Here is a 26175-nt window from a genome sequence, read left to right on the forward strand (position 1 = left end):
CATGTCCCCCATCGCCCCCATCGCCCCCATCGCCCCGGAGATGGAGGTCCCGGTGGAGGCCGACGTTCCTGCTTTACAAGAAACAACATGGCTGATGCATCTTCCGCATCTGCCCGGTCACGTGGTGCACGCCCCCCCGACAGGACGCCAAAGCATCAAAGTAAACCCAGGACTTAAACAAGAAGACTCCTAGGAATCGTGTCCCCTTCAAATCCACCTGGAATGTGGCAAAAAGTCGCCCGTGAGGAGAAAAGACACAGGTGGAAACGGGACGTTTGCGCCGCTCACGATACACTGGGCTGCAAACGGGCGCCATCTTGTGAACCCGTCTGGTTACCGCATCGTTGCGACCAGCTCTCACAGAGACTCGTTGCTCATCGCCGGGAAACACAATTCAAAAAACGTCACGAACACAAGACAACAGTAAAATGGATTTAAATCCACATTTACATTTAATTACATTCATGTTTTCGTCACTACCAGCAGAACAATTTTTAAACACGACGGTAAATCATCTCGTCCCGTGGCGAACACCCACTGGACCCCGGCACCCCAAACAGCCTTCGACGGCCTTGAACGCTAACCCCGCCCCGCACCGGCTAATACCGGCTGTTACGACGACTGCTGGTCCGGACGGAGCCGATCGCGCTCGGTTAGACCACCGCTTTTTCGTTGTCGTTTGAGTCGCCAACACTCAATTACCGACGCGCTCCAAGGCAAGATGGCGGAAGGCCGCGAGCTAGTCTGTTTGGCAAGCGGAGCGGCTTAGTTAGCCTTACCTCAGCTCACGAAATCTGTGACGTCGTCGAGATTTCTCGGCCGAAAGGCCCTCAATTACCGTCAAAAATCACCGGGAGTTGCTTTGCGGTTGTTATAAACACGGTCAATTCGGTTGTAGGTCGAGAAATCGTCACTATTCTCTGTAAAAGTGAACTTACGTCGCGGGGCTGGACAGCGCTCTTGACCGGAAACACATCGTGGAACCCCGGAGCCTTCAGGGACCGACATAAACGGTCATAAACTCTTCGGTTCAATTCTACTTCGAACTATTTAAATTAATTCTACTTCAAACTATATGAATTAATTCTAATTCTAACCATATGAATTAACTGTACTTTAAATTATGAATTAAGAAAAGAGATGTGGGACCTGTGGAATCCCCTCCGTGGACACTTTCATCCCGAGTCCCGCTTCTCTGTACTCTTATACTGGCATTCTGTGGCTTAGCTGATGCCAGACCACCATCGATGACATGCAGAGGTTTTTAAATGCACTGAATGGAGAGAAGTTCTGACACACTGTTGATGAATCAGGTCCAAGTCCAGTCACCCAGCAGCCCAGGAGTCTCCTTCTGTGCGCCGGTCTGCTCCAAGACCTCCAACATCATCCCCGTCTGCAGGAAAACAAAGAACCACAGGACCCTGGGTACAGATCTCCCATCCTGGCTCTGTAGGAGTGACTGACGTCCTCTGAGCACCTTGTTGTTCTGTCTTACCTGAGATCCAACACCGACCCGCCCTGGACCCCCTGCTGTTCACCTAGAGTGAGCAGGACCAGAGGAGATGCCGTGATAATGAGCACTGTTGTGCAACTTGAAAGTCCTAGAAAGTGACATCTGGAGCTCATCTGAATATAAACCACAGTGGGTAAAAACACAAACACATAAGCTGCACTTGTCTGTGAACTGCAGGTGTTCACATTGTAACGAGATATTTACACATTAACCTTTTTTTTTTTTACTTTTAATTAGATACATACTGTTAACATTTGCAAATATGTCCTGGAAAAGCAGTGCCTGTAACACGGCTGATGGAAAATGTTCATAATGAATAAAACAAGGAAAAGTTCATCCATTTTTTATCCCCACTTTGTCCCAATCCGAGTCATTTATGGCTTTGCACATTTCACTCTCTGTTGCTATTCAACTATGAGAGACAGTGCTGGGGTTAAAGAGATTTAATAAATTAACTGGTAAATTCTTCAGTAAAATAAGTATTTGGTTACCAATAAACAAGATATCACAGAGCTCCCACAGACCTGTAACTTCTTTTTTAAGATGCCCCTCTGTTCTCCACACCTTACCTGTATTAATGGCACCTGTTTGAACTGGTTACCAGGATAGAAGACACCTGTCCACAACCTCAAACCGTCACACTCCAAACTCAATCAGGCCAAGACCAAAGAGCTGTCTAAGGACACCATAAACAAAAATGTAAACCGGCACCAGGCTGGGAAGACTGAATCTGGACTAGGAAAGCAGCTTGGTGTGAAGACATCAACTGTGAGAGCAATTATTAGAAAATGGAAGACATACAAGACCACTGATAATCTCCCTGCATCTTGGGCTCCACACAAGAGCTCACCCCGAGGGGTCAAAATGATGAGACGCCCACAGGGGGACCTAGAGAATGAGCTGCAGAGAGCTGGGACCAAAGTAATAAAGGCTACCATCAGTAACACACTACGCCGCCAGGTACTCAAACCCTGAAGTGCCGAAGGTGTCTCTACTGAGATAGTATGTGTCCCATCACGTCGTCTAAATTTACTGGAGGGCATTTGGATGATCCAAAAGAGGACTATGAATGTCCTATGGTCAGATAAAACCAAAATACAACTTTTTAGTAAAAGCTAAGTGTGTCGTAGCTGGGGGAAGGAATGCTGAATCGCATTCAAAATAACACCATTGCCAGTGTGAAGCATTGCTTTGGGGCTGTTTTTCTACAAAGGGACCAAATGACTGATCAGAAAGGCTGAAAGGAAAGAATTAATGCGGCCATGGATTGTGAGATTTGGAGTGAAAATCTCCTTCCATTTGCAGGAGCATTGAAGATGAAACGTGGCTGGGTTTCAGCATGACAATGATCCCAAACACACCGCCCGGGCAATGAAGGAGTGGCTTTGTAGGCAGGATCTACAAGAGGTAAGAGGTCTGCATGGAGGAATGGGCCAAACTACCAGCAACAGTGTGTAAAAACCCTGTGAATACATCAAGGGTAGGCAAACCCTTCAGCCGAAGGGGATATTCAAATCTTCGTACTTTTTAAGACCTTAAAACACTTTATAGCCTTGCCTTTGACACTTTATGGTTTTATTTGTATTTCTTATTCTCCCTCCTTCCGACTATTATTTATTATCGTTATGTTTTACTTGAAACTCTGGCACAACAATTTCCTTTGGGATAAATAAAGTTCTTCTTATTCTTATTCTTAAATAGGCCACATCTGGCCCATCAAAGATTGGTACAGAATTCATGCTTGATATGTATGATTGGATCAACGAATGTGGGAGCTCAAACTGGAGATTATCATTTTTTGGAGCTACTTCAGAACTCTTGAGAATTTATCCTGAACTGAATGACACGGATTGGCTTTGTTATTTAACATTTACTGTGGACCTACTGACACACATGAATGAGCTGGATGTGAAGATCCAACCAAAAAAACGGTTTGCGAATGAAATGCAAGCAAATGTCAGAGCCTTCAAAACCAAGTTGGTTTTATTTTCAAAGCAAATATCAAAAGAGTCTGATATGTACTGTTCACAAATACATTTTTTGTTTTACATGTATCATATTGTCAAATTTTAAAAGTCAATCCGGCCCCTGAGCCAAAAAGTTTGCCCGCCCCTGGAATACCTTATGAAGACTTTTCGGAAAATCTTTGACCTGTCATTGCCAACAAAAGGTATATAAGAAAGTATTGCAATGAATGTTCGTTCCTGACCAACTACTTATTCTCCATCATTATGTCCAAATAAGTTTGTTAAAAATCAGACAATGTGCTTTCTGTCTCTCATAGTTGAAGTATACCAATGATGAAAATGAAAGACCTCTATCATGTTTTTAAGTGGGAGAACTTGCACAATTGTTGGCTGACTAAATACTGTTTTGCCACACTTTATCTGGATACTGGGCACTGACACCTATTCAAATCAACATTTTAAAATGAGCTGATTTAGACTGTAATGATCATTTTGAGCTTATTTTAATCAAATTGTCAAATATTCAAATACAACATTCAAGTTTTTAGTTTCACCTATGAACAGGGTGATGGCAATCAGCACCAACAACACACTGAAGTCTCACAGCACCTTGACTGGACTGAAAATCAATGTCAAAATGAAGCTATGACAAACAGTGCACCTCTGCGTGAATTCTGTCCTCTTTAAACATATCTTGAACCCCCGGTGCATGTCTTCGCGATAACAAGTCATAACTTCTCACTCCAAACTTACCTGAAACACAATAACAAATAAAATCTTCAAGGGGTACAGAAGAGACCTGCATGTTTTATTCCTCAACCGAGCCAAGGCTTCTTAATCCATCCCCACATCTGTCATCTGGGAGGCCTTCAACCTCTTCCAAGTGCATGAAACCACCACAAACCTGGTCAGTAGCTTCCTCCAGCATTTCTTATTCTGTAAAACAACCACAGAGTACAAAACATGGTGATCATTGAAAGTGGGCTTCAGGGCAGGCTGTGCCACATCCCCTCTAGCCTTTACCATGGCAATGGAGATGATCATCGGTGCATCTCGGTTGAACGACGGAGGGGAGCTACTGCAGGCTTGACAGCGGCTGCCTCTGATTGGAGCCTATACCTTGGAGCCTATAAGCCAGGGGTACGTAGTTCGTGGCTCGAAAATGTCGGACAAATTCTTTTCCTGGTTGTGACAGGTTCGCTAGCTTAGGAGTAACCCGACCTTTCTTTACTATGTCCAGATTTTCTTCAAAACTCCATCTAGAAAACGTCTTTAACAATATATTAGCAACTAAATCTGTTTCTTCTCCTCCTGCAGCCATTGTGGGTTGACAAATGACTGGACTTTTGTTGTCCCGGTGTGTTCAGGAACTGATCAAGCAAGAATGGTTTATTCAAAGTCAGGAAATTCACATATGAGATATCTCGGGCCAGAGATGAACATCACCCCAAGATAATCGTTCTCCCTCTCCGGACACCCGCTGAGACGCGTCCAGCAGATGTGCAGGTGAGGAGGTTCTGGCCCCGAGCCGAGGAGGCGCGGTCCTTTTATACCATCACCTCAACGGTCGGGTTTATTTCCTAATAAGGACTTGTTTTACACACTCTTGGAATTGTGGCACTGTGGGCGCCAGGCCGCACCCTGGTCAAAGCCGCGGGGTGCGCGATCGATTACGCGAGGGTGTCAGTGGAAGAGTACAGAGTTGGGCATCCCTTTGTCATCAGTGATGTGCTCCCGCAACCAAATTTTAACACTGCACGGGTTATCAATCTGCGATGCACTCCTCTTTATACTGCATTTCTGCAAAATAAGATGTTTTTTTTATAGCCATAAACTAATTGTTGGGGGGTGGATTGATTTCGGAGCACCACTGAAGGCCTGGGTGTAAAATGCACGGCCCCCCACTGCCATATACACAGGTGCATATAAAATCTAAATTGCATCCCTGCCCACACCCTTCATACTAAAAAGAGTGCTATTAAATGTGTAAGGAAGAAAGAATTGACCTGTCCTGTAAATGTGTAAACTTCATACAGGAAACATGCATACCTATACAATTCATGCTGAAAATGTATGGAGTTTCATGAACAGTAGAATTCCACCATACTTGTTGTTAGTGAAGCTGGTGACTAACATTAAATTGCACATTTTCGCTAGCAATTAAGTGGCTGGGTTTTACCTCTGCTTCATAAACTTCTCGGCTATCCGTGAGAGTAGGCTGCTGTTTCCTCAGAACCGCCAGCAATTTGTTGATCTTATCTCTTCTCAGTTGTCTTTGCAACTGTCATATTTTTCGCTGTGATGAGTCTCGTCGTGGCACCGAATATTAGATTCCTTAAATATCTAAACTTGTTGCAAACACACCAAGCAAAAAGGTTTCCAGTGCGTCTCTGTAAATAACTAGAACATAGTCCATTTTTCTTTGAAAAGTATACACTCTTTATCTACCTTTTTCCGTTTTGATGACAATATTTTGGCTAATGACGAAGTAGCGGAAAGGTAGAGAAAAGGGTAGAAACAACGTCGTAACAAGCAGCAGATGGCGCATTGATAACATCTGCTGATTGGTCTCTCTCAGTGATTCGGATTTTCCTCTACTCTGACCAAACTTGTGCGCCGCCAGTGGAAAATTCTAGAATTGCATTTTATTAATAAAATTAAATCCTTGTCTTAAATTCATTGTTTCTCTTTCAAATTATCCTGCGGACCTGATCAAACCTCCTTGCGGGCCAGTTCCAGCTGGCGGGACGTTTGTTTGACACCCCTGGTGTTAAATCCCATTCTATTACGCATATCTCAGCACCAGGCAGCAGTTTTAATGAATTCCCTGATTATTGATCCAAAAACCTTCAACTTGGAGAGATAAACAATTTTGACCAAATGGCTTTATCTGTTCACCTGCAACATCATATCATGAAAATTTGACATATATTGTGTAGAATCACATCCGTTCAACATATTTCAACAACAAAAAACAGCTTTAACCAATTTGAAAAGTGATTTATAACTTCTTCAAAAAACCTTCATTTTGGTGAGATAAACCTGTCTGACCAAATGGCTTTATCTTTCCTTCTTGCTGCTGGATTGGAGTGAGTTTATAGATTGTGTTGATTCTGTATTGTGTAGAATCACATCTTATTCAGCATATTTCAGCACCAGACAACAGCTTTAAAAAATTACAAAGTTATTAACATCTTGTGCCAAAACCTTCAACACTTCATGTCCAAATGGCTGTATCTTTATCTTTTGTGACATATATTGTGTAGAGTCAAGTCCTATTCAACAAATTTTAGCACCAGACACCAGTACCTAAAGAATTCCCTTGTCATTTGAAACTTGTTCCAAAAAGTTATCAACTTTGTGATGTAAACAATTTTGACTTCTTCATCTTCTTCTTCTTCTCCTTCTTTTAGCTTTTCCCGTCAGGAGTCACCACAGCGAGTCAACTTTCTCCATCTAACCCTCGAGACCTGTTGCCTGGCATCTCCAATTCCAGCATCCGCCTACCAATATATTCTCTATCCCTCCTCTGTACATGACCGAACCATCTCAGTCTGGCTTCTCTGACCTTCTCTCCAAAACATCTAACATGTGCTGTTCCTCTGATAGACTCATTCATGATCCTATCCATCCTAGTCACTCCCAAAGAGAACCTCAACATCTTCATCTCTGCAACCTCTAGTTCTGCCTGCTGTCTTTTGGTCATTGTAACAGTTTCTAGTCCATACATCATCGCTGGTCTCACCACTGTCTTGTACACCTTTCCTTTTGTTCTGGCCGAAAGTCTTCTATCACATAGTAGCCCCGACACTTTTCTCCACCCATTCCAACCTGCTTTGACCCGTCTCTTCACCTCTTTTCCACACTCTCTGTTGCTCTGGACTGTTGACCCTAAGTACCTGAAATCCTCCAGCTTCTTGATCTCCATTCCCTGTAGCCTCACCGTTCCACCTGAGTCCCCCGCATTCACACACAAATATTCTGTCTTGCTGCGACTAACTTTCATTCCTCTCCTTTCCAGAGCATACATCCACCTCTCTAGATTTTCATCTATCTGTTGTCTGCTCTCACTACAGATCACAGTGTCATCCGCAAACATCATGGTCCATGGGGATTCCTGTCTAACCTCATCTGTCAGCCTGTCCATCACCATTGCAATCAAGAAGGAGCTCAGAGCTGATCCCTGATGGAGTCCCACCTCCACCTTGAACTTCTCTGTTACCCCTACAGCACACCGTACCAGTGTCTCACAGCTAGCATACATGTCCTGCACCAGTCTACCATACTTCTCTGCCACTCCAGACTTCCTCATACAATACCAGAGCTCCTCTCATGGCACCCTGTCATATACTTTTTCTAGGTCTACAAAAACACAATGCAGCTCCCTCTGGCCTTCTCTATACTTTTCTATTAGCATCTGTAGTACTCTTCCTAGGCATGAAGCCATACTGTTGCTCACAAATGCTGACTTCTGCTCTCAGTCTAGTTTCCACTACTCTTTCCTCTAACTTCATTGTATGATTCATCAACTTTATCTCTCTATAGTTGCCACAATTCTGCACATCCCCTTTATTCTTAAAAATAGGCACCATCACACTTTGTCTCCATTCTTCAGGCATCTTCTCACTCTCTAAGATCCTGTTGAATAATCTAGTCAGAAAATCTACCGCTGCCTCTCCTCGACACTTCCACACCTCCACGGGTATATCATCAGGACCAACTGCTTTTCCACTCTTCATCCTCTTCAATGCCTTCCTCACTTCTCTTTTAGTAATTTGTGCTACTTTGTGGCCTACAATAGTCCCCTCTTCTACCCTTGCCTCTCTTTTGTTTTCCACATTCATCAGCTCTTCAAAGTACTCTTTCCATCTTCCCATCACTCTTCTAGCATCCGTCAATACATTTCCCTCTCTGTCCTTAATCACCTGGACCTTAACCACCTGGATCGTTATCTCTGTTTCGCCAACCTGTATAGATCATTCTCACCCTCCTTACTATCCAACCGAGCATACAAGTCATCGTACGCCCTTCGCCTTTGCTACCTGTATCTTTACCTTTCGCCACATCTCCCTGAACTCCTGTCTGTTCTCTTCAGTCCTCTCAGTATCCCACTTCGTCTTTGCTAACCGCTTTCTCTGCATATACTCCTGCACTTCCTCATTCCACCACCAAGTCTCCTTATCTACTTTCCCTCCAGATGACACACCAAGTACTCTCATATCTGTCTCCCTGATAATACGAGCTGCTGTTGTCCAATCATCTGGAAGCTCACCGTGACCACCCAGACCCTTTCTCAACTCCTCCCTGAAAACCATGCAACACTCCTCCCTTTTCAGCTTCCACCATTTTGTCCTGTGCTCTGCCTTTGTCCTCTTCATCTTCCTTGTCACCAGAGTCATCCTACAAACCACCATCCTATACTGTCTGGCAACACTCTCACCTACAACTACTTTGCAGTCACTGATCTCTTTCAGGTTACCTCATCTATACAAGATGTAGTCTACCTGCGTGCTCTTACCGCCGCTCTTATAAGTTACCCTATGTTCCTGTTTTTTCTGGAAAAAGGTGTTCACTACAGCCATTTCCATCCTTTTAGCAAAATCTACCACCATCTGTCCCTCTGCATTCCTATCCTGCATCCCCTCTATTGCCTTCGCCAACATGTCCATTGAAGTCTGCACCAATGACCACTCTCTCATTTCTGGGAATATTCTGCATCACTTCATCTAACTCATTCAAGAACTTCTCCCTCTCTTCAGATTCATTTCCCACCTGCGGGGCATAGCCACTAACAACATTGAGCATCACACCTTCAATTTTCAATTTGAGACTCATAAGTCTATCTGACATTCTTTTCACCTCTTGGACGTTCCTAACAAACTCCCCCTTCAAGATAACTCCTATTCCATTTCTCTTCTTGTCAGTACCATAATAGTACAACTTAAAGCCTGCTCCTAAACTTCTAGCCTTACTACCCTTCCACCTGGTCTCCTGGACACACAGTATATCCACCTTCCTTCTCTGCATCATGTCGACCAACTCTCTACCTTTTCCTGTCATAGTCCCAATATTAAAAGTCCCTACTCTCCCTACTCCCTACTCCCAGGCTCTTTCCTCCTCTGTCTCCGCTTCTGAACACACACTCCTCCTCTTCTTCTTGTTCTTGTTCTTCGACCCAATAAAGCCAATAAAGCAACAATAAAGCCATCTAGTCAAACAATTTTGACTAGATGGCTTTATCGTTAAAACCTTCAGCAGTCGGTGAAGACATTGTGTAGAATCACATCCTATTCAGCATATTTTAGCACCAGATACCAGGATTAAGAATTCCATGGTTATTTACAACATGTGCCAAAATCTTCAACTTGGAAGATAAAAACTTTTTGACCAAATGCCTTTATCTTTCATCGTTGAGTCTGGATTTGAGTGAATTTATTCATTTTGTAGATTCTATATTTTGTAGAATTCTTTAATATTCAGCATATTTCAGCACAAGACACAACCTTTAAAGAATTCCAAAGTTATTTACAACTTGTGCCATAAACATTCGACTTGGTGAGATAAACATTTTTGACCAAATGGCTTTATCTTTTAAACCTGCTGCTGGATTTCAGTAAATGTGACATATAATGTGTAGAATCATGGCCTTTTCAACATATTTTAGCACCAGACACCAGTTTTAAGAATTCACTTGTTATTTATAACTTGTTCCAAAAAGCTTCAACATCATGACATGAAGAGTTTTGACCAGATAGGTTTATGGTTTAAACCTTTGGGTAGATTTAGGTAAAGATGACATACTTTGTGTAGAATCACATCATATTCAGCATAAATCAGCACCAGACACCAGCTTTAAAGAATCCCAGTTTTTTAATACCTTTGCCAAAAACCTTAAACTTGGAAGATAAACACTTTTTGACCAAATGGCTTTATCTTTTGAAGATGCGACTCCATATCAGTAATTGTCACATGTATTGTGTAGAATCATGTCCTTTTCAACATATTTCAGCATCAGACACCAGTTTTAAAGAATTCCCTTCTTGTTTAAAACTTGTTCTAAAAAGCTTCAACTGGTGTGATAAACACTTTATGTCCAAATGGGTTTATGTTTTAAACCTGCAGCTGGATTTCAGTAAATGTGACATATATTGTGTAGTATCACTTCATATTTAATATATTGCAGCACCAAACACCAGTTTTTAACAATTCACTTCTTATTCAAAACTTTTTTCAAAAATCTTCAACTTGGTGAGGTTAAGAACTTTTCAACCAAATGCATTTATCGTTTAAACATCTGGCTGGATGCTAGTGAATCAGACATTAATTGTTTAGAATCACATCCTATTCAGCATATTTCAAAAACAGACACCAGTTTTGAAGAATTACAAAGTTATTTCCAACTTTTGCAAAAAAACCCTCGATTGACCAAATGGCTTCATATTTCTGTTGGCTGCATTTAAGTAAAGATGATATATACTGTACAGAATCACATCCTATTCAATAATTTTCAACAACAGGTGCCAGCTTTAAGGAATTCCAAAGTAATTTACAACTTGTTAAAAAACCTTCAATTTGGAGAAATAAAAAAAAAAAGGCCAAATTGCTTCATCTATTAAACCTGCAACATGATATTTATATATTTGACATATTTTTTGTAAGTTCAAATCCTATTTAACATATTTCAACAACAGAAACCAGCTTCAAAGAATTCCAAAGTAATTTACAACTTGTTCCAAAAACCTTCTATTTGGGTGATGAACATTTTTGAATAAATGGCTTTATCTTTCATTCTTGCGGCTGGATTTGAGTGAATTTATACATTGTTTAGATTCTGTATTGTGTATAATCACATCCTTATCGGGAAATTTGAGCTTCAGACACCAGCTTTAAAGAATTACAACTTGTGCCAAAAACTGTCAACTTGGTGAGATAAAGATATTATATCCAAATGACGGCCAGATCTAGTGATCTGAGAGAAAGACCGGTGGTTAGAACTTCCTCCTTACACCTGCCATCGCTGGATTGACAGGATCTGACTGGACCGAGAAGGCCAAGGAGTAAACACCAAATCAACAGACTGAGTATGGTTTTGTCCATTAAAAGAAAGTCGATGTGGTTTATACTTTTGTTCGCGAAAAGAAAGTAGGTGTGGTTCATACTTTTTCCTTCAAAAGAAAGTAGACAGAGGTTTATACTTTTAGCCCTAAGAAAAGAAAGAACAGCAGGGTGCACTGGAATATATGTGTGTGTTGTCACTTCAAAGAGATTTTTATACTGACTAAAGTCAGTCTCTGAAGTAAGTGTAATTTTTAGGTTGTGGTTAAAATTGAGAAACTTGGTTTGCAGTGACAGCTGTGTCTGCAGAATACTAGGTTCTATAAGAGCTTGGCACGGTCAATGATCTCTGTGAACATTGTGACTGATAGTTAACCACAACAACCTGTAGTGTAAAAAAAATGGGAAACTATTGTAGTAGTAAAAATGAAAAAGCCTTGGAAGGGGATGTGAAGTTCATGCACAAATTGGATCCAGAAGATATAAAATATTAAAGAAAATGGAAAAAGAAATACATCTGGGATGGAAAATTAAGATTAGCATCATTAAAAACTTATGGATGAACATGAAAAATGCAAAAACAAGAAAAAGAGTGACAAAAAGTTTGACGAAGTGAGAAAAGTTGAAAAATGGATTAAACAAGCCACGAAACGAACACAAAGTATACAAAAGAAGAAAAAAAGAACAAATTAAAGGTCAGAGTAAAGAAACTATGTTTGTGCAGAAGGAGGATAATGGAACAGGCGACAAAGCTGTGATGCAGCAACCCCGACCACTGGAGATGCCACAAGGCGCAGTGGGAGGGGTTCCAGAGCCATTATACCCAGATCTTAAAAAGCTGCCGGCATATGAGGACATACACAAAGACAAACAAGAACAAGTAAAAGTAAAACCAACACATCCATACAAAACACGGAGAAAGAACCTTAACAAAAGTTATATTGTAGATGAGGCCAAATTATATCCTATCATACAAGTTCCGAATCCACACGATGTGGAAAACCCCCATGTGTAAAGATATCACATACTGAGGTAAAAGAAGCTGCAGATAATGGCTGGGGGCCATTCTAAGATGCAGTTTTCCATCTAGCTGAGTCATAGAGTTTGATTGGATTGGAGTTAGAACAAATATTCAAACTTGTCTTTCTATTAAAATGGGCAAGATATCGAGGTGATTACAAAGGAGGAAATCTCCAACAAGAGATTTGTCAACATCCAACAAATGGTCCTATTGTTGGAAATTATCTGGCTGCTGTACAAGCAGTATTAAATAGAGCAAGACCACTGCATGCCACCACCGCAGCCCATGCACAGTAAGCAGCATGCAAACAAGAAATAGGAGAAACCGTTACACAGTTTCAATTCTGCAATGAAGGGAAATTTGGAAACCATAGTGGATTAGAATTCAATGAGCAGGATGATTCTCCTTACCAACTACATCTGAAACTTGGTCTGCTGAGAGGACCACCGAGGAGCTCCACTGAATGCCCCAGGAGGTCTTTCCTACCTGAGGCTATCAGAATTTTTAATTCCTCTCCCTTCAGCCACAGGGAATCTCAAAATCTTTGTACTTAAGACCTTAAGACACTTTATAGCCTTGACTGCTACTTAGACACTTTATAGTTTTATTTGTATTTCTTACTCTCCCCACCTTTCTTTTTTTATACTGTTTACACAATTTCCTACTAGTATTTATTATTGTTATGTTTTACTTGAAACTCTGGCACAACAATTTCCTTCGGGATAAATAAAGTTGTTCTTATTGTTAACTGAGAAATATGCTCTCAATTATTTTCCGTTTTATTTTCCGGTCTGTCCGTTGTGTTTTTATTTGCTTGAAAATAAACTTAACTTCTTCCAGTTCTGCAAAGCAAGAGATGTCTCACACATATTATTCCTCCGTAAAAGACCCAGCCGGTATTGAGGGGTAACACGCAGATCTACTGCACAGATAACCTCTGACAGCAGGTTAATGGCCCAGGAAACCCCCAAAGACGGCTGAAGACAGTTTGGAGCCGCTGAGAAGAGCGACGATACTGCGAACTCGGCGTGAAGGTGAGCTTGATTAGCTAGCAGCTGCTAACAGTGCTACCACGTGCTCTAACTAGCAAGCCATGGAGCGGCCAAGTAGATGGTCACGGCTAGTTTTTACCGGAGATGAGAAGCAGTATGAACTCTGGGAGACAAAATTCTTGGCCTACATGCGGCTGCAGGGGCTCAAAGACACAATTCTGAGTGAAACTCCAGAATTTGATGACGATGACGAGGAGGTGAAGGACAAGGAGCAGAATGAAATGGCCTATGCCGAGCTGATCCAGTTTTTAGATGACAAAAGTCTAGGCCTGGGAGAAAGGCACTGAAGATGCTACGAGAGTATTATGTAGGTAAAGGGAAGCCTCGCATTATAAACCTGTATACTGACCTGACAAAACTGCAGAAAGGAAGCAATGAAAGCGTAACAGACTTTGTGATTAGGGCAGAGACTATAATCACGGCGCTAAGAAATGCAGAGGAAGTCATGAGTGATGATCTTCTCATAGCTATGGTGCTAAAGGGACTTCCAGAATCGTTCAAACCATTTGCAGTTCATGTGACTCAAAGTGAAGAAAAGCTCAAATTTGCTGATTTTAAAAGGAGATTGCGTTCACATGTAGACACTGAAAAACTCTGCGCTCATGTGTCAGATAATGTTATGAAAGTGAACACGAAAGTAAATGACACTCCGAGGGGCAATGACAAAAACACAATGGCGGATATGGTGTGCTTTAAATGTGGTGTGAAGGGGCACAAAGCAAGAACATGCCAAAGAAGACAGTGGTGCGGTTTTTGCAAAAGCTCGACGCAAAGAGATGCAAACTGCAGGCGTCGTCCAATGAGTGAACAAGCGAGACAAGCCGTAGAGGGAGAGGGCAACACATCGTATGTTTTCTTGACTGAAGACCAGGGAGCGGACATCGTTCCAGACCGTGGTGTGAAGATGAAAGGCCTAATGGTGGACACGGGCGCTACTTCCCACATCATCACGGATGAGACAAAGTTCAAGAGCTTCGATGAGACTTTCAGAGCTGACACACACCATGTTGAGCTGGTAGACGGGACCAAGTGTCAAGGCGTGGCGAAGCAGCAGGGAGAGGCAGAGTCGATCCTCATAGACAGCAGAGGACGTCACCACACAGCAACACTGAGAAACATGCTGTTCATCCCTTCCTATCCACAGGACATTTTTTCTGTGATGGCCACCACAGCAAGCGGAGCAACGGTAATCTTCAATGTAGGAAAAGACATGGTCAAAATGAGTGACGGTACTGTATTTCCTATTAATGTGCAGAACAAACTTTACTACCTATCTACAGCAGATAAAAGTAATGACAAATGCAAAGGGTGTTTTGATTTACAAACATGGCATGAAATTTTCGGCCATTTTAATTATAGCGATGTACAAAAGTTGACAAAAGTGGTTGATGGTATGGTAATCAAAGGGACAACTGAAAAACCTGTATCACCATGTGAAGTGTGTATTCAAGGGAAGTTTGTGCAGATCAGAAACAGAGAGCCTGATGCAAGAGCAACAGAGGTGTTTGATTTAGTGCATACAGATCTGGCAGGGCCAGTAGATCCCATATCTATAGATGGACACAGATTTGCATTGTCGTTTACTGATGATTATTCCAGTACAATTTTTGTGGACTTTCTCAAACAAAAGAGTGATACAGTGAGTGCCACAGAGAGATTCTTAGCAGACACTGCCCCTTATGGGAAGATTAAGTGTATGAGATCTGACAATGGTACTGAGTTTATGTCAAAAGAGTACCAAGGACTAATGACTAAACGGGGTATTAGACATGAAACGTCAGCGCCATACTCACCACACCAAAACGGGACAGCAGAGAGAAACTTTATTCGGACTTTATTCGACATGGCGTGGTGCATGTTACTAGGTAGCAACCTACCCAAAACATTGTGGACCTATGTAGTGCAGACAGCAGCAGTGGTCAAGAACCGATGCTTTAATAATTCAATAAGCAAACGGCTTACTTTATGTTGACGGGAAACAAAACCAAATGTGTCACAAATGCAAAAGTTTGGTGCTGTGTGCTATGCCTACAAGCACAACAAAAAGAAACTTGACTCATGAGGTGAGAAGGTAATTTTCATTGGATATGACAAAAATAGTCCAGCTTATTTTGTTTATTATCCAAATAGTGAAAGAGTACTGAAACACAGACTGCTAAAATTTGTCATCTCCAGAGCAATAAACCCAGACTGAGATGAGCTCAGACCAGGATGATGATGATCAGTTAGACTCAGGGAGACCAAACAGAAAGTCACATACAGAGGAAAGAGTGCAGGAACATATGGAAATGGGCAGCCCTGTATCTGACCGTGTGACACAGCCAACCAGTGCAGACAATGTGAGACAATCAACTAGAACCAAAAAGAAGCCCAGTTACTTAAATGGTTATGTGACTAGTACTATTGACAATGACCAAGTGTTCACTAACATTGACTACTGTTATAGACTGGCGTGTGGTGTCCCACAGACATTTAAAGAGGCAAGGAGTTCACTTAATGCTGACAAGTGGATGAAAGCTATGGACAAAGAGATGGGGTCATTGAGAGAGAACAACATTCACCCTAACACAGCTACCCCAAGGCAAGTGTGCAGTAGGGGGAAGGTGGGTGTATGCACTAAAAAGAAATTAAGATAGCACAAACAAATATAAAGTGGCAAGGAGGCAAGGAGGCAAGGAGGCAAGGAGGCAAGGAGGCAAGGAGGCAAGGAGGCAAGGAGGCAAGGAGGCAAGGAGGCAAGGAGGCAAGGAGGCAAGGAGGCAAGGAGGCAAGGAGGCAAGGAGGCAAGGAGGCAAGGAGTGGTCTGAGCACCACAATCCCCCAGTGCCAGGCAGAGCGTGCCGCTGCCCTTTATAGGGATCTTGATTAGCGGCATCTACTGCAGCTGGCGCAGATTACAAATCGGGATCAGGTGTGAAACCCTGACAACGACACCAAATGGACGTAAAGACAGCCTATCTTCATGCACCCATAGATTGTGAGCTCTATGTAGAACAACCAGAAGGGTATGAAGTAACAAATACAAAACAGAAGCTAATGTGTAAACTCGAAAAGTCACTATACGGCCTTAAACAGGCAGGTCGTGATTGGAATCTGATGCTCCATTCTTACTTGATTGACAATGACTTTATTCAGAATGAAGCAGATCATTGTGTCTATGTCAACGAAAACCAAAATGACAAAGTCATCATCATAATATGGGTAGATGATTTAATCATAGCTGCGAGTGATGAGGAAGTAATGAAAGAGGTGAAAATCATGCTTACAGCTAGATTTAAAATGAAGGACTTGGGCAAACTGACATATTTTCTGGGTATTGATTTTGATCAGTCAGAAGAGTGTGTTAAGATGTCACAAAGAGAATATGTGGAAAGGTAGCCCTACAGTATTGTCCAACACAAGAGATGCTGGCAGATGTTATGACAAAGCCTGCATCACAGTTGAAGTTGTTGAATTTTTCAAAGTTGTTGTTTGGGTCATGAGTATTTTATTTTGATGTAAATGGGCAAAGATACCAATGATATGAGAGCAAGTGGGGGTGCTGTTAACTGAGAAATATGCTCTCAATTATTTTCCGTTTCATTTTGAAGGGCCAGTCCCAGTTTCCGGTCTGTCCGTTGTGTTTTTATTTGCTTGAAAATAAACGTAACCTCTTCCAGTTCTGCAAAGCATGAGATGTGTCACACATATTATTCCTCCGTAAAAGACCAAGCCGGAATTGAGGGGTAACACGCAGATCTACTGCTCAGATAACCTCTGACAACAGTTCTTATTCTTATATGTCTGATTGATTGGTAAACAGAGACAGTAGAAAATGTTATGGTGTATGCAAAGGCATGCGGAGGAATTACAAACAGCCAAAGAAACATCAGTTTATGTAATGGAAGATGATGATGATGATGAAGGATTGGTAATGTTTCAAGGAGGTCGTAGAGGACAAAGACCCCAGAGAGGGAGTACAGGAAGAATTAGATATCAGAGTGGAATTGAGAAAAGACAAAATAGACAGAGATGACTCATGTTGGCATTGTGATAAAACAGGCCATTGGTCACGACAGTGTGGGCAAGAACACCCTTACCAAGTGCACGCACCCCAACTTATTCAGGTGATGATGATGAAGAAGAGGAAGGACTAGAAAGTATAAATATAGCTAGTGCATGGGAACTACTGAATAATTTGACAGTAAAACTCGACATGAATTTGGAAGTTAATGGAGTCTTAACAGAATTCCTGTGTGATACAGGAGCTTGCAAAACAGTTTTGACAAGAGCACTTCCAAAAATAAAATATTCAAACACAAAGATAAAAGTTCAAAGTGCCCATGGACACACCAAAACACAAAAACTCACTGAAAAGATTAATATGACACATCCAAATACAAGCCGATCATGCCAAGTACAGATAATCATTGATCCAAGCAGTGGTGGGCTGTCAGGGCCTGCAAGGCCTTCTCTGCTGGCCCTAAGAAATATCTGAATCACAAACGTTAATTATATTTTGTCCATGAATTTTTATTAAATAATTCCAAATGGTCGGTTCACTTCCTTTCATAGCTTTTCCCCTGGTTGTGCCGCTTCCAGACATATACTTTCATATTAACAATCACATTCCAGCCATAATTGGTTGTCAGGCAGGGTCAAAGTCAAAGGAATCTGCCTGTTGGGGGGCCTGCACAATCAGTTCTGCAAGCCCTTTACGCAAATAATAAGTGTTGATGACGCTGTTGCTTCAACCAATTAGATTTTGAGTTGGCGACATCAAAGCCTTCTAGCAGGCCATAGCAACATCAGCATATTCACACCCTCTGATTGCATAGTCAGAGAGTGGACAAGTGTATTAACGAGGAGAAGCGTACTCGCAAGCTGCGGACAGAAATATAGTTGTGTTTGTTTAATATTGGCATTGTCAACCCACAATGGCTGCAGGAGGAGAAGAAACGGATTCAGTTGCTCATATATTGTTAAAACTGTTTTCTAGATGGAGTTTTGAAGAAAAGCTGGGCATAGTAAAGAAAGCTTGGGTAACTCATAAGCTAGCGAACCTGTCACAACCAGGAAAAGGATTTGTTCGACATTTTCAAACCACAAACTACGACCGGTACCCCTGGGTCACAGGCTCCGAGTGTCACGACTCATTGGGTCCCCGGGCAAGCGGCACAGCAATCACAGCAATTATCCTCCGCACCTGGTGACCACACCGCACCAGGGAATAATCCCGCTAAACAGGCCTGAGTATAAAGGCGGACCCAAAGGTTCAGTCATTGTCTGATCTCATTAGGATAAGAAGTTCGTATTGTCCTCATCTCCACTTGTGTAGAAAGTCCCGGACTGAAAACCAATTAAACTACCTGCAATCCTACGTGCCTGTGTCTTTTTTTCAAAGAAGATGAGTTCAGCTGAGAGCAACTATGATATTGGGAATAGAGAGCTCCTGGCCATCAAGTTGGCTTTAGAAGAGTGGCGCCACTGGGTTGAGGGCGTTACCAACATCACTATCAGCCCAAGCAGCTGAAGTTATAGCATTGATAGAAACCTGCCAAGTAGCAGAAGGGATTGATGTAACAATTTACACTGATTGCCAATATGCCTATTCCACACTCTTTGTATTTGCAAAAATGTGGCAACAGCGAGGCATGGTGACGACTACAGGCAAAACAGTGACGCATGCAGCACTCTTAAGAAAACTGCTAGAAGTTATACTGCTCCCACGAAAATTAGAAGTAGTAAAATACAGAGCACATCACTCAGGAACAGATGATTTTACAAAAGGAAATGCCTTTGCTGACAAAATAGCAAAGGAAACAGAAAAACAAAAATACAGCATGCATGCTGAAAAACTATCTACCGCACCATCGTTAATTGACAATGATGTACTAAAAGATGCTCAGGAGAATGCGTCAGCTGCTGAAAGACAATCCTGGCTCAAGAGAGGAGCAACAGACTTCAATGGAATTTTGATGATAAATGAAAATGACCCATGGGCCTTGCCATGTGTCAACAGGAGGGATGGAGGTACTTACGTCAAAACACTTCTATACCATTATCCTAAATTCCTACTTAAAAAATTTGTGTGCACAATGTATAACATGCTTTAAAAATAATACTCAAGGAAACTAAGACCAAAGAAAGGAAGGTTTCCAGATCCACAATATCCTTTAGAAGTGATGGACATGGATTTTATTGAATTCAATTCTGTAGGAAAATATAGATATTGTTTGGTAATGATTGACAGCCACGGCAAATGGGTGGAAATTGCAACTATGACGGCGCAAAGACCAGACATCCCCCTCCCTTTTTTTGATATTTAATGTATTTTATTTCCTGAGTTGGCAACTTGCTCCTTTCCTCTCACTCACTGTTCGTAAGTATGTAGTACCACATTCCACCACAGGATGGCGTGAAACCAACTGTGATTAGTTTGCCGAGACGCGGTCACAGCATTAGTTCAGTGCTGTGTCGGCGGCAAAGAGGTTGGACGCCAGTAATGTGGCTAATGTCTGCGTTACAGGTAAAGAGTTATAACGACACGTAAATAGGTAAAAACGAGCGAAAGAGTCCCGGTGAAGTGAGTGAATGGCCGTTTAACTTGTTGGGTTGAGGTCAGCAGTAGCTTGGGTAGTGCTAATAGCATGCGATCGCTAGCCGCTAGCTAACTGTAGCCTCGTGGCGGGACTACTGTGTATTGGAGACGAGTGTCGGTTTGGAATGTGTGTAAATGTACGTGTACAGAGGGGAAATGGGAGCAATTGCTATACTGGTTTTGTAAATAAGGAAAACTGTGATTAGTTTGCCGAGACGCGGTCACAGCATTACAAAAGCTGATGCAGAAGCTGTAGTTAATCCTATCTGTAAATACATTCTGCCAACCCATGGCATACTGCAGAGAATAAATGAAGTAGTACACAATGGGTCAAGTTATGGACATTGACTGAAAGAGACATTGTTCTTATCATCCACAAACTGCAGGGTTAGTGGAAAGAACAAACGAAACAGTAAAAAACAGACTAAGAAAATGTATGGAACATACAGGAAAGACATGGCGAGAGTGCATATATATGGTAAAAATGTATATGCACATAGTTACCACAGTGAATGGTTTGACACCATTATAGATAATACATGGTGGACCATTCAGGTTACCGATGACACATCCAGACCAAGAGAAGGCCCACACAGAAGAAACTTAGTGGAATACATTAGAAATACACTAAGGCAACGAGATGTAACAGACGCAAATGATCTGCCTGAATCTCAATCTGCTCCACAGGTGAAGGTCCAAGTTGGTGATTGGATCTTCGTGAAAGTCATAAAGAGAAGCTGTTGGAGTTCAGCACGCTGGGAAGGACCATTCCAAGTACTTCTGACCACGCCGACTGCAGTGAAAACTGCGGAACGATCCACTTGGATTCATAATCACACTGTAAGGTACTCCTGTTGATCCTACTAACACTGGCTAGAGGGGAAGGCTGACTACAAAGGGGAGTAAGAAGGATAGTCTTACTCGTCTCAAGGCATCGGCTGCATTAGTGAAGAAACCACCAGATCCCTAACCGTTTAAGTTGGAAGGGTCCAGGATGAGCCAGCCAAAACAGGAGCACCCAACTCAGCAGGAGAAGGCAGAGACAAACAATGACAAGTCTGATGAGTAAAGAAGGGCCTATCTCAAACTTATAAAGAACTATGAAATGAGAACAATGCTCCTCACTGTAACAGTCTCTGGTGGCAATTGATAAATATAACAGCAGGAGACCAAACTGATTGCTATGTTTGTACTGTAATGCCACTATCAGTGTCTCCTAACCCGTCTATACAACCTCATCCAACTAATGAAAGTGAAGGTCTGAAGTGGAGATGTGAAGCACAGCTGACAGATGATCATCAGTGAGAGGATCTATACCTGGATTTTGTAAACTTCATCATTGAAAATGTTTGTTCACAAATGTAGGTAGAGCCAAAGAGAACAAACATCTTCTGAGCATGTCTCCTAATGTTTGGAAAGTTCCCCTCCTTGAGAGAAGAGTAGAAATCCAGCAGAGATCCTGACTTAAAGTGCTCTGCCAGTACTACATCAGACTGCAGGTCAATGAGTTCCAGCCGAAAATCACTGGGTGCATCATCCACACGGAAGGTAAAGGGAGAGGAAACCATGTGCATGTCATTCTCCATTGTTCTAAGATCCTCAAATCGCCTTGAAAACTCATCATGCAATGCTCCTCACATGGATGAGTACCTGAAGAGGTTATCAGCTGAAGGTGTGACTTCTTTCAGGGTCAGCATGTGAGTGAGAGTGTTGCTCTCCTGTTGTCTTGAAAGCAACTGTATCTTTCTCATGAAAGCCTTCACCAGGCTGTGCATTTCATGCACAAAAAGGCCCTTGCCTTGCAGCTTGGTGTTCAGTTCATTCATCAGTGCAGTCACATCAACAGCAAATGCAAAATCTGCCATCCTGTCCTCATCTGCAAGCTCTGGGATGGCCTTGCCTTTTGTCTCACAAAACTCCTGGATTTCTGCTTTCAGATCCCAGACTCTTTTTAGCACTTTGCCCAGGCTGAGCCATCTCATAGAAGTGTGGTAGCCAATGTCACTGTGCTCACTCTCATGCTCCTCCAGAAGTGTTATAAACTGTCTGTGATTCAGTGCCCGCGCCCTGATGAAGTTAACTATTATAGTAACAACATCGATAACATGGTTAATTTTTAGCACTGATGTGCACAACACATGTTGGTGTAAAATGCAATGTAAAAATACCAATTTCTGATCAGGGTCAATTTCAGTCACTTTATCCTGCATGCGTTTTAAAAGTCCGACATTTTTCCCTGTAAGATTTGGACAACCGTCCTTGGTGACACCTGCCAGTCTGTCCCATTTCAGTCCCAACGTGTCCATACAAGCATTTACCTCAGTGAAGAGATCGCTCCCTGTCGTCATCCCTTTTAACGACCGCATTGCTGCCAGCTCCTCCGTAATCTTGAAGTCCGGCGCTATCCCACGGACAAATACGAGTAGCTGGGCTGTGTCGCGGACATCACAACTCTCGTCCAAAGCCAAGGAGAAAATGTCAAAACTTGGCACTTCACGTTGCAGCTGTAGCTCCAGATTCCCCGCAATGTCCTCGATCCTTCTCGTCACGGTTCGCCTGGACAGCGGGACTTGCTCAAATGCCGCTTTTTTTCAGGGCATATTAGTGCTGCAGAGTCTACCAAGCACTCTTTCACAAACTCCCCCTCTGCGAATGGCTTGCTGTTTTTGGCTATTTTGTGGGATATCACGAAGCTGGTCTTGGTTGCTGCATCCCTGGATGTATGAAGCTTGGTAAAAAAGCCTTGCTGCGTTTGCAGCTTGGCTAGCAAAGCTTCCAATGTCCGCGTTCTTTCGTCATCAGTCAGGTTTTTATATTTCTCTGCATGTTTCGTCTGGTAATGCCGACTCAAATTGTAGTCCTTAAACACGACGATCTGCTCCCCGCAAACTAAACACACAGCTTTACCTCCAACTTCAGTAAATAAATACTTAGCTGTCCAATTTTTGTTGAAAATCCTACATTCGGCATCTACCTTTCTCTTTTTAGCCTGAGCGGATATTTTTGAGGGCGAAAATTGTCTTCTTGTGATTCAATCGCGCGCATGTCTTGATATTCGCATTACGTCATTATGTGCGTGAATTAAGAAAAAAAACAACAACTTCAGAATAAAAACAGTGCAGCTTTAGCCCATGAATGAGGTGAAATTGGAAAGTATGTTTATTTTGTAATTTCCAATTAACCTTACACTGGCGGTCAGAGTCAACCAAAGGTATGTGGCCCGGGCCATACAATGCCCAGGTCTGTTATACAAGGTATGCTCAGGCATTTCCTACAAAGGACCAAAAGTCAGTTACAGTTGCCAAAGTATTGTGGGAAAGTACTTTGTTCATTATGGACTACCCGCTAGAATACATTCAGACCAAGGTAGAGATTTTGAAAGCCGCCTCATAAAAAAACTCTTATCCATGCTTGGAGTAAGAAAGTCGCACACCTCACCTTATCATCCGCAAGGTGATGCTCAACCAGAACATTTCAACAGAACACTTCTCTCAATGCTTGGAACTCTTGAAAATGTGCAGAAACAAAACTGGAGTCAACATATCAGTCAGTTAGTACATGCGTATAATTGCACTAAAAATTAGTCCACTGGATATTCCCCATACTACTTAATGTTCGGGCGCAATGCCAGATTGCCTGTTGACCTCTGTTTTGGTACAGCTCTCGACGGTAATTCAGAGACGTCTCACCTACAGTATGTGGACAAAATGAGAAAAGAACTCCAAAAAGCTTACCATTTAGCTGCAGAGTGTGCAACCAAGAGCCACCTGAGAAACAAAACCTGTTATGATCAATGAGTAAGAGACCAACCTCTACAAGAAGAGTCCTCATAAGAAATGTTGGCGTAACTGGGAAACAAACTACAAGATAGATGGAAATCCACACCCTATATTGTGATTAAAAAGTTTTCCAACTTACCTGTATACAGAGTCAAACCCGAACAAGGAACTGGAAGTGTCAAAACTCTACACAGAGACCACCTTCTACAAATTGGTTATCTTGTCAGGATTCCCGATAATTCTGAACAAACTAAAAGAGTCAGAACACCAGTTACCAGGAGACAACATACTCTAAGACATCAAACACATCACCAAAATGATCAGACAACTGACATCTCTTCAAACTCTGAATCTGAGTATGAGTGTGTCTAGGAGTGCCCAACCTATGATAAGGTCAGGAAACCACTGTCCATACCAGACCGAACCACCCCAGAGCATACTCCCTTTGAAAATTTCCCCTCATCTGAGAGTGAACCGGAGGTGGAGAAAGTACATTCTGTCAGTTCACAGGAAGAGGAATATCAGTCCTCCAACGAGGAAGCAGATACTAATGATACAGCTGAAGACACTGATGTGGAGTTGAGAACTCAAACGAGCCCTAGAAGCAGAAAGTCAACGCGTGAAGTAAAACCAGTGATCCGCTTGACCTATGATAAACCTGGAACTCAAGCTGGGGAACCTGTGACTATTGTGCACCAGAGCATGGTCATTCACTTGAACCTCAGTGCCAGAGGAAACCCTGATCTTGTGAAACATCCTAAAACATGCCCCTACAGATCTAAGTCTAAACAGTACAGTTAGATGAGGACATCTACACCTTTTAGAAGGGGGAGGATGTAGCCCGTCTAAAATTTCATTACAGACCATACAGGCTAAAATGTAAAGATGTTTTAACATTTAAGTAAAATCAATTAAGACTGAAATGGCTGTAAAACATTTAATATTTCATGTTTAAAATGTGTTCATAAATGGTTAAAAACAAGGTTTAATCTTATCTAAGGTTTTTGTCATTTATTTGGGAATCGTGCTTTTAATCGCCACAAGCTTGTGTGAAACGTACAGCTCAACATGTGCTTTTGTTTGCATCCGAACTTGTTAAGTGTCAATATGGTATTTTCTTGAATTGTATTGGTTGATGTACACTTAGTGTCCAATCCCATGCGTGAGGGCGGGATCTGAATGAGGAAGGCAATAGAACATCTAGGCGCGAGGCATTCGACTGCTGCGTTTGCCGAGGGAAGTTTGTGAAGCTAAGCTGAAAGGAGAATGGTCATAAAACATTGTGGATGCAGAGTCTACGTTGCTGTTTTCGACTATTTAACCCTGTGATGAGTGAGTACTCGATGTATATGATTTTTATGCTTAGACGATATGTTTAAGTGCACATATGCGATGCTAATCGAGCGTTAGCATTGTTAGCATTTTACCGCGAGTTAATTTCATACTCTGTATGTAAAGTATATGAGCTTGGAATTGGAGACCTTTGATGCTCAGTGGATCGAGAGGAATTCTCTGGACGTTTCTGCTGAGGCTTAACCGATGAGTTTCACCGAGTGCACTTCGTGATGCCGTGATGCCAAGTCATTGCTAACCCGTTTGCCGAGAGGGAATCGCATGGTGATGGACAACATTTGACTATCCATTGCTTCAACACCAAAAGGATTAGTGAGTACATCAAAGCGCATGCATTTTATTTTGGGGCTTGTGAACAAGTGAAACGGACATTTTCTGTTTTTCTGGTCCAAGGATCCCGAGCATCGAATCAGGCCTGCCACGATTGAACTTTCTGAGAAAAACAAAAAGGACTTTAAGGTTATGGTTTTTGAACTGGACTGAACTTGAAGGGATGTACATGGTTTTTGAATATGTTTATGTAGTTGCAAAGCGACAAAATCTCAAATGAACGCACTACCAATTTTATTTCATTTTTCTTTCTTTTAATTTTGTGAAACTAAACTTTAAATTTGTACTTAAAGAGATCTGTGTTTGTCTTAATTCATATTTTATCCTTAGGAGATGGAGGCACCGCTATAATCAAACAGCATAAATAAGTTTAAGTTATCAAAAAATTAGGTATTATTGTTTCTCCTGTTTACCATTGAAAATTTCATCGAAGTAACGTTCCCAGGGCCCAAACCATTGTACTATCACTGCATTAACTAAGAGGTTGGGTGCTACACTGCTCTAACCAAAAATCATCACACACTC

Source organism: Fistularia commersonii, chromosome 24 (assembly GCF_037954325.1).
Source record: "Fistularia commersonii isolate RoL2024-O1a breed Wild chromosome 24, RoL_Fcom_v1.0, whole genome shotgun sequence".
Classification (NCBI taxonomy): Eukaryota; Metazoa; Chordata; class Actinopteri; order Syngnathiformes; family Fistulariidae; genus Fistularia; species Fistularia commersonii.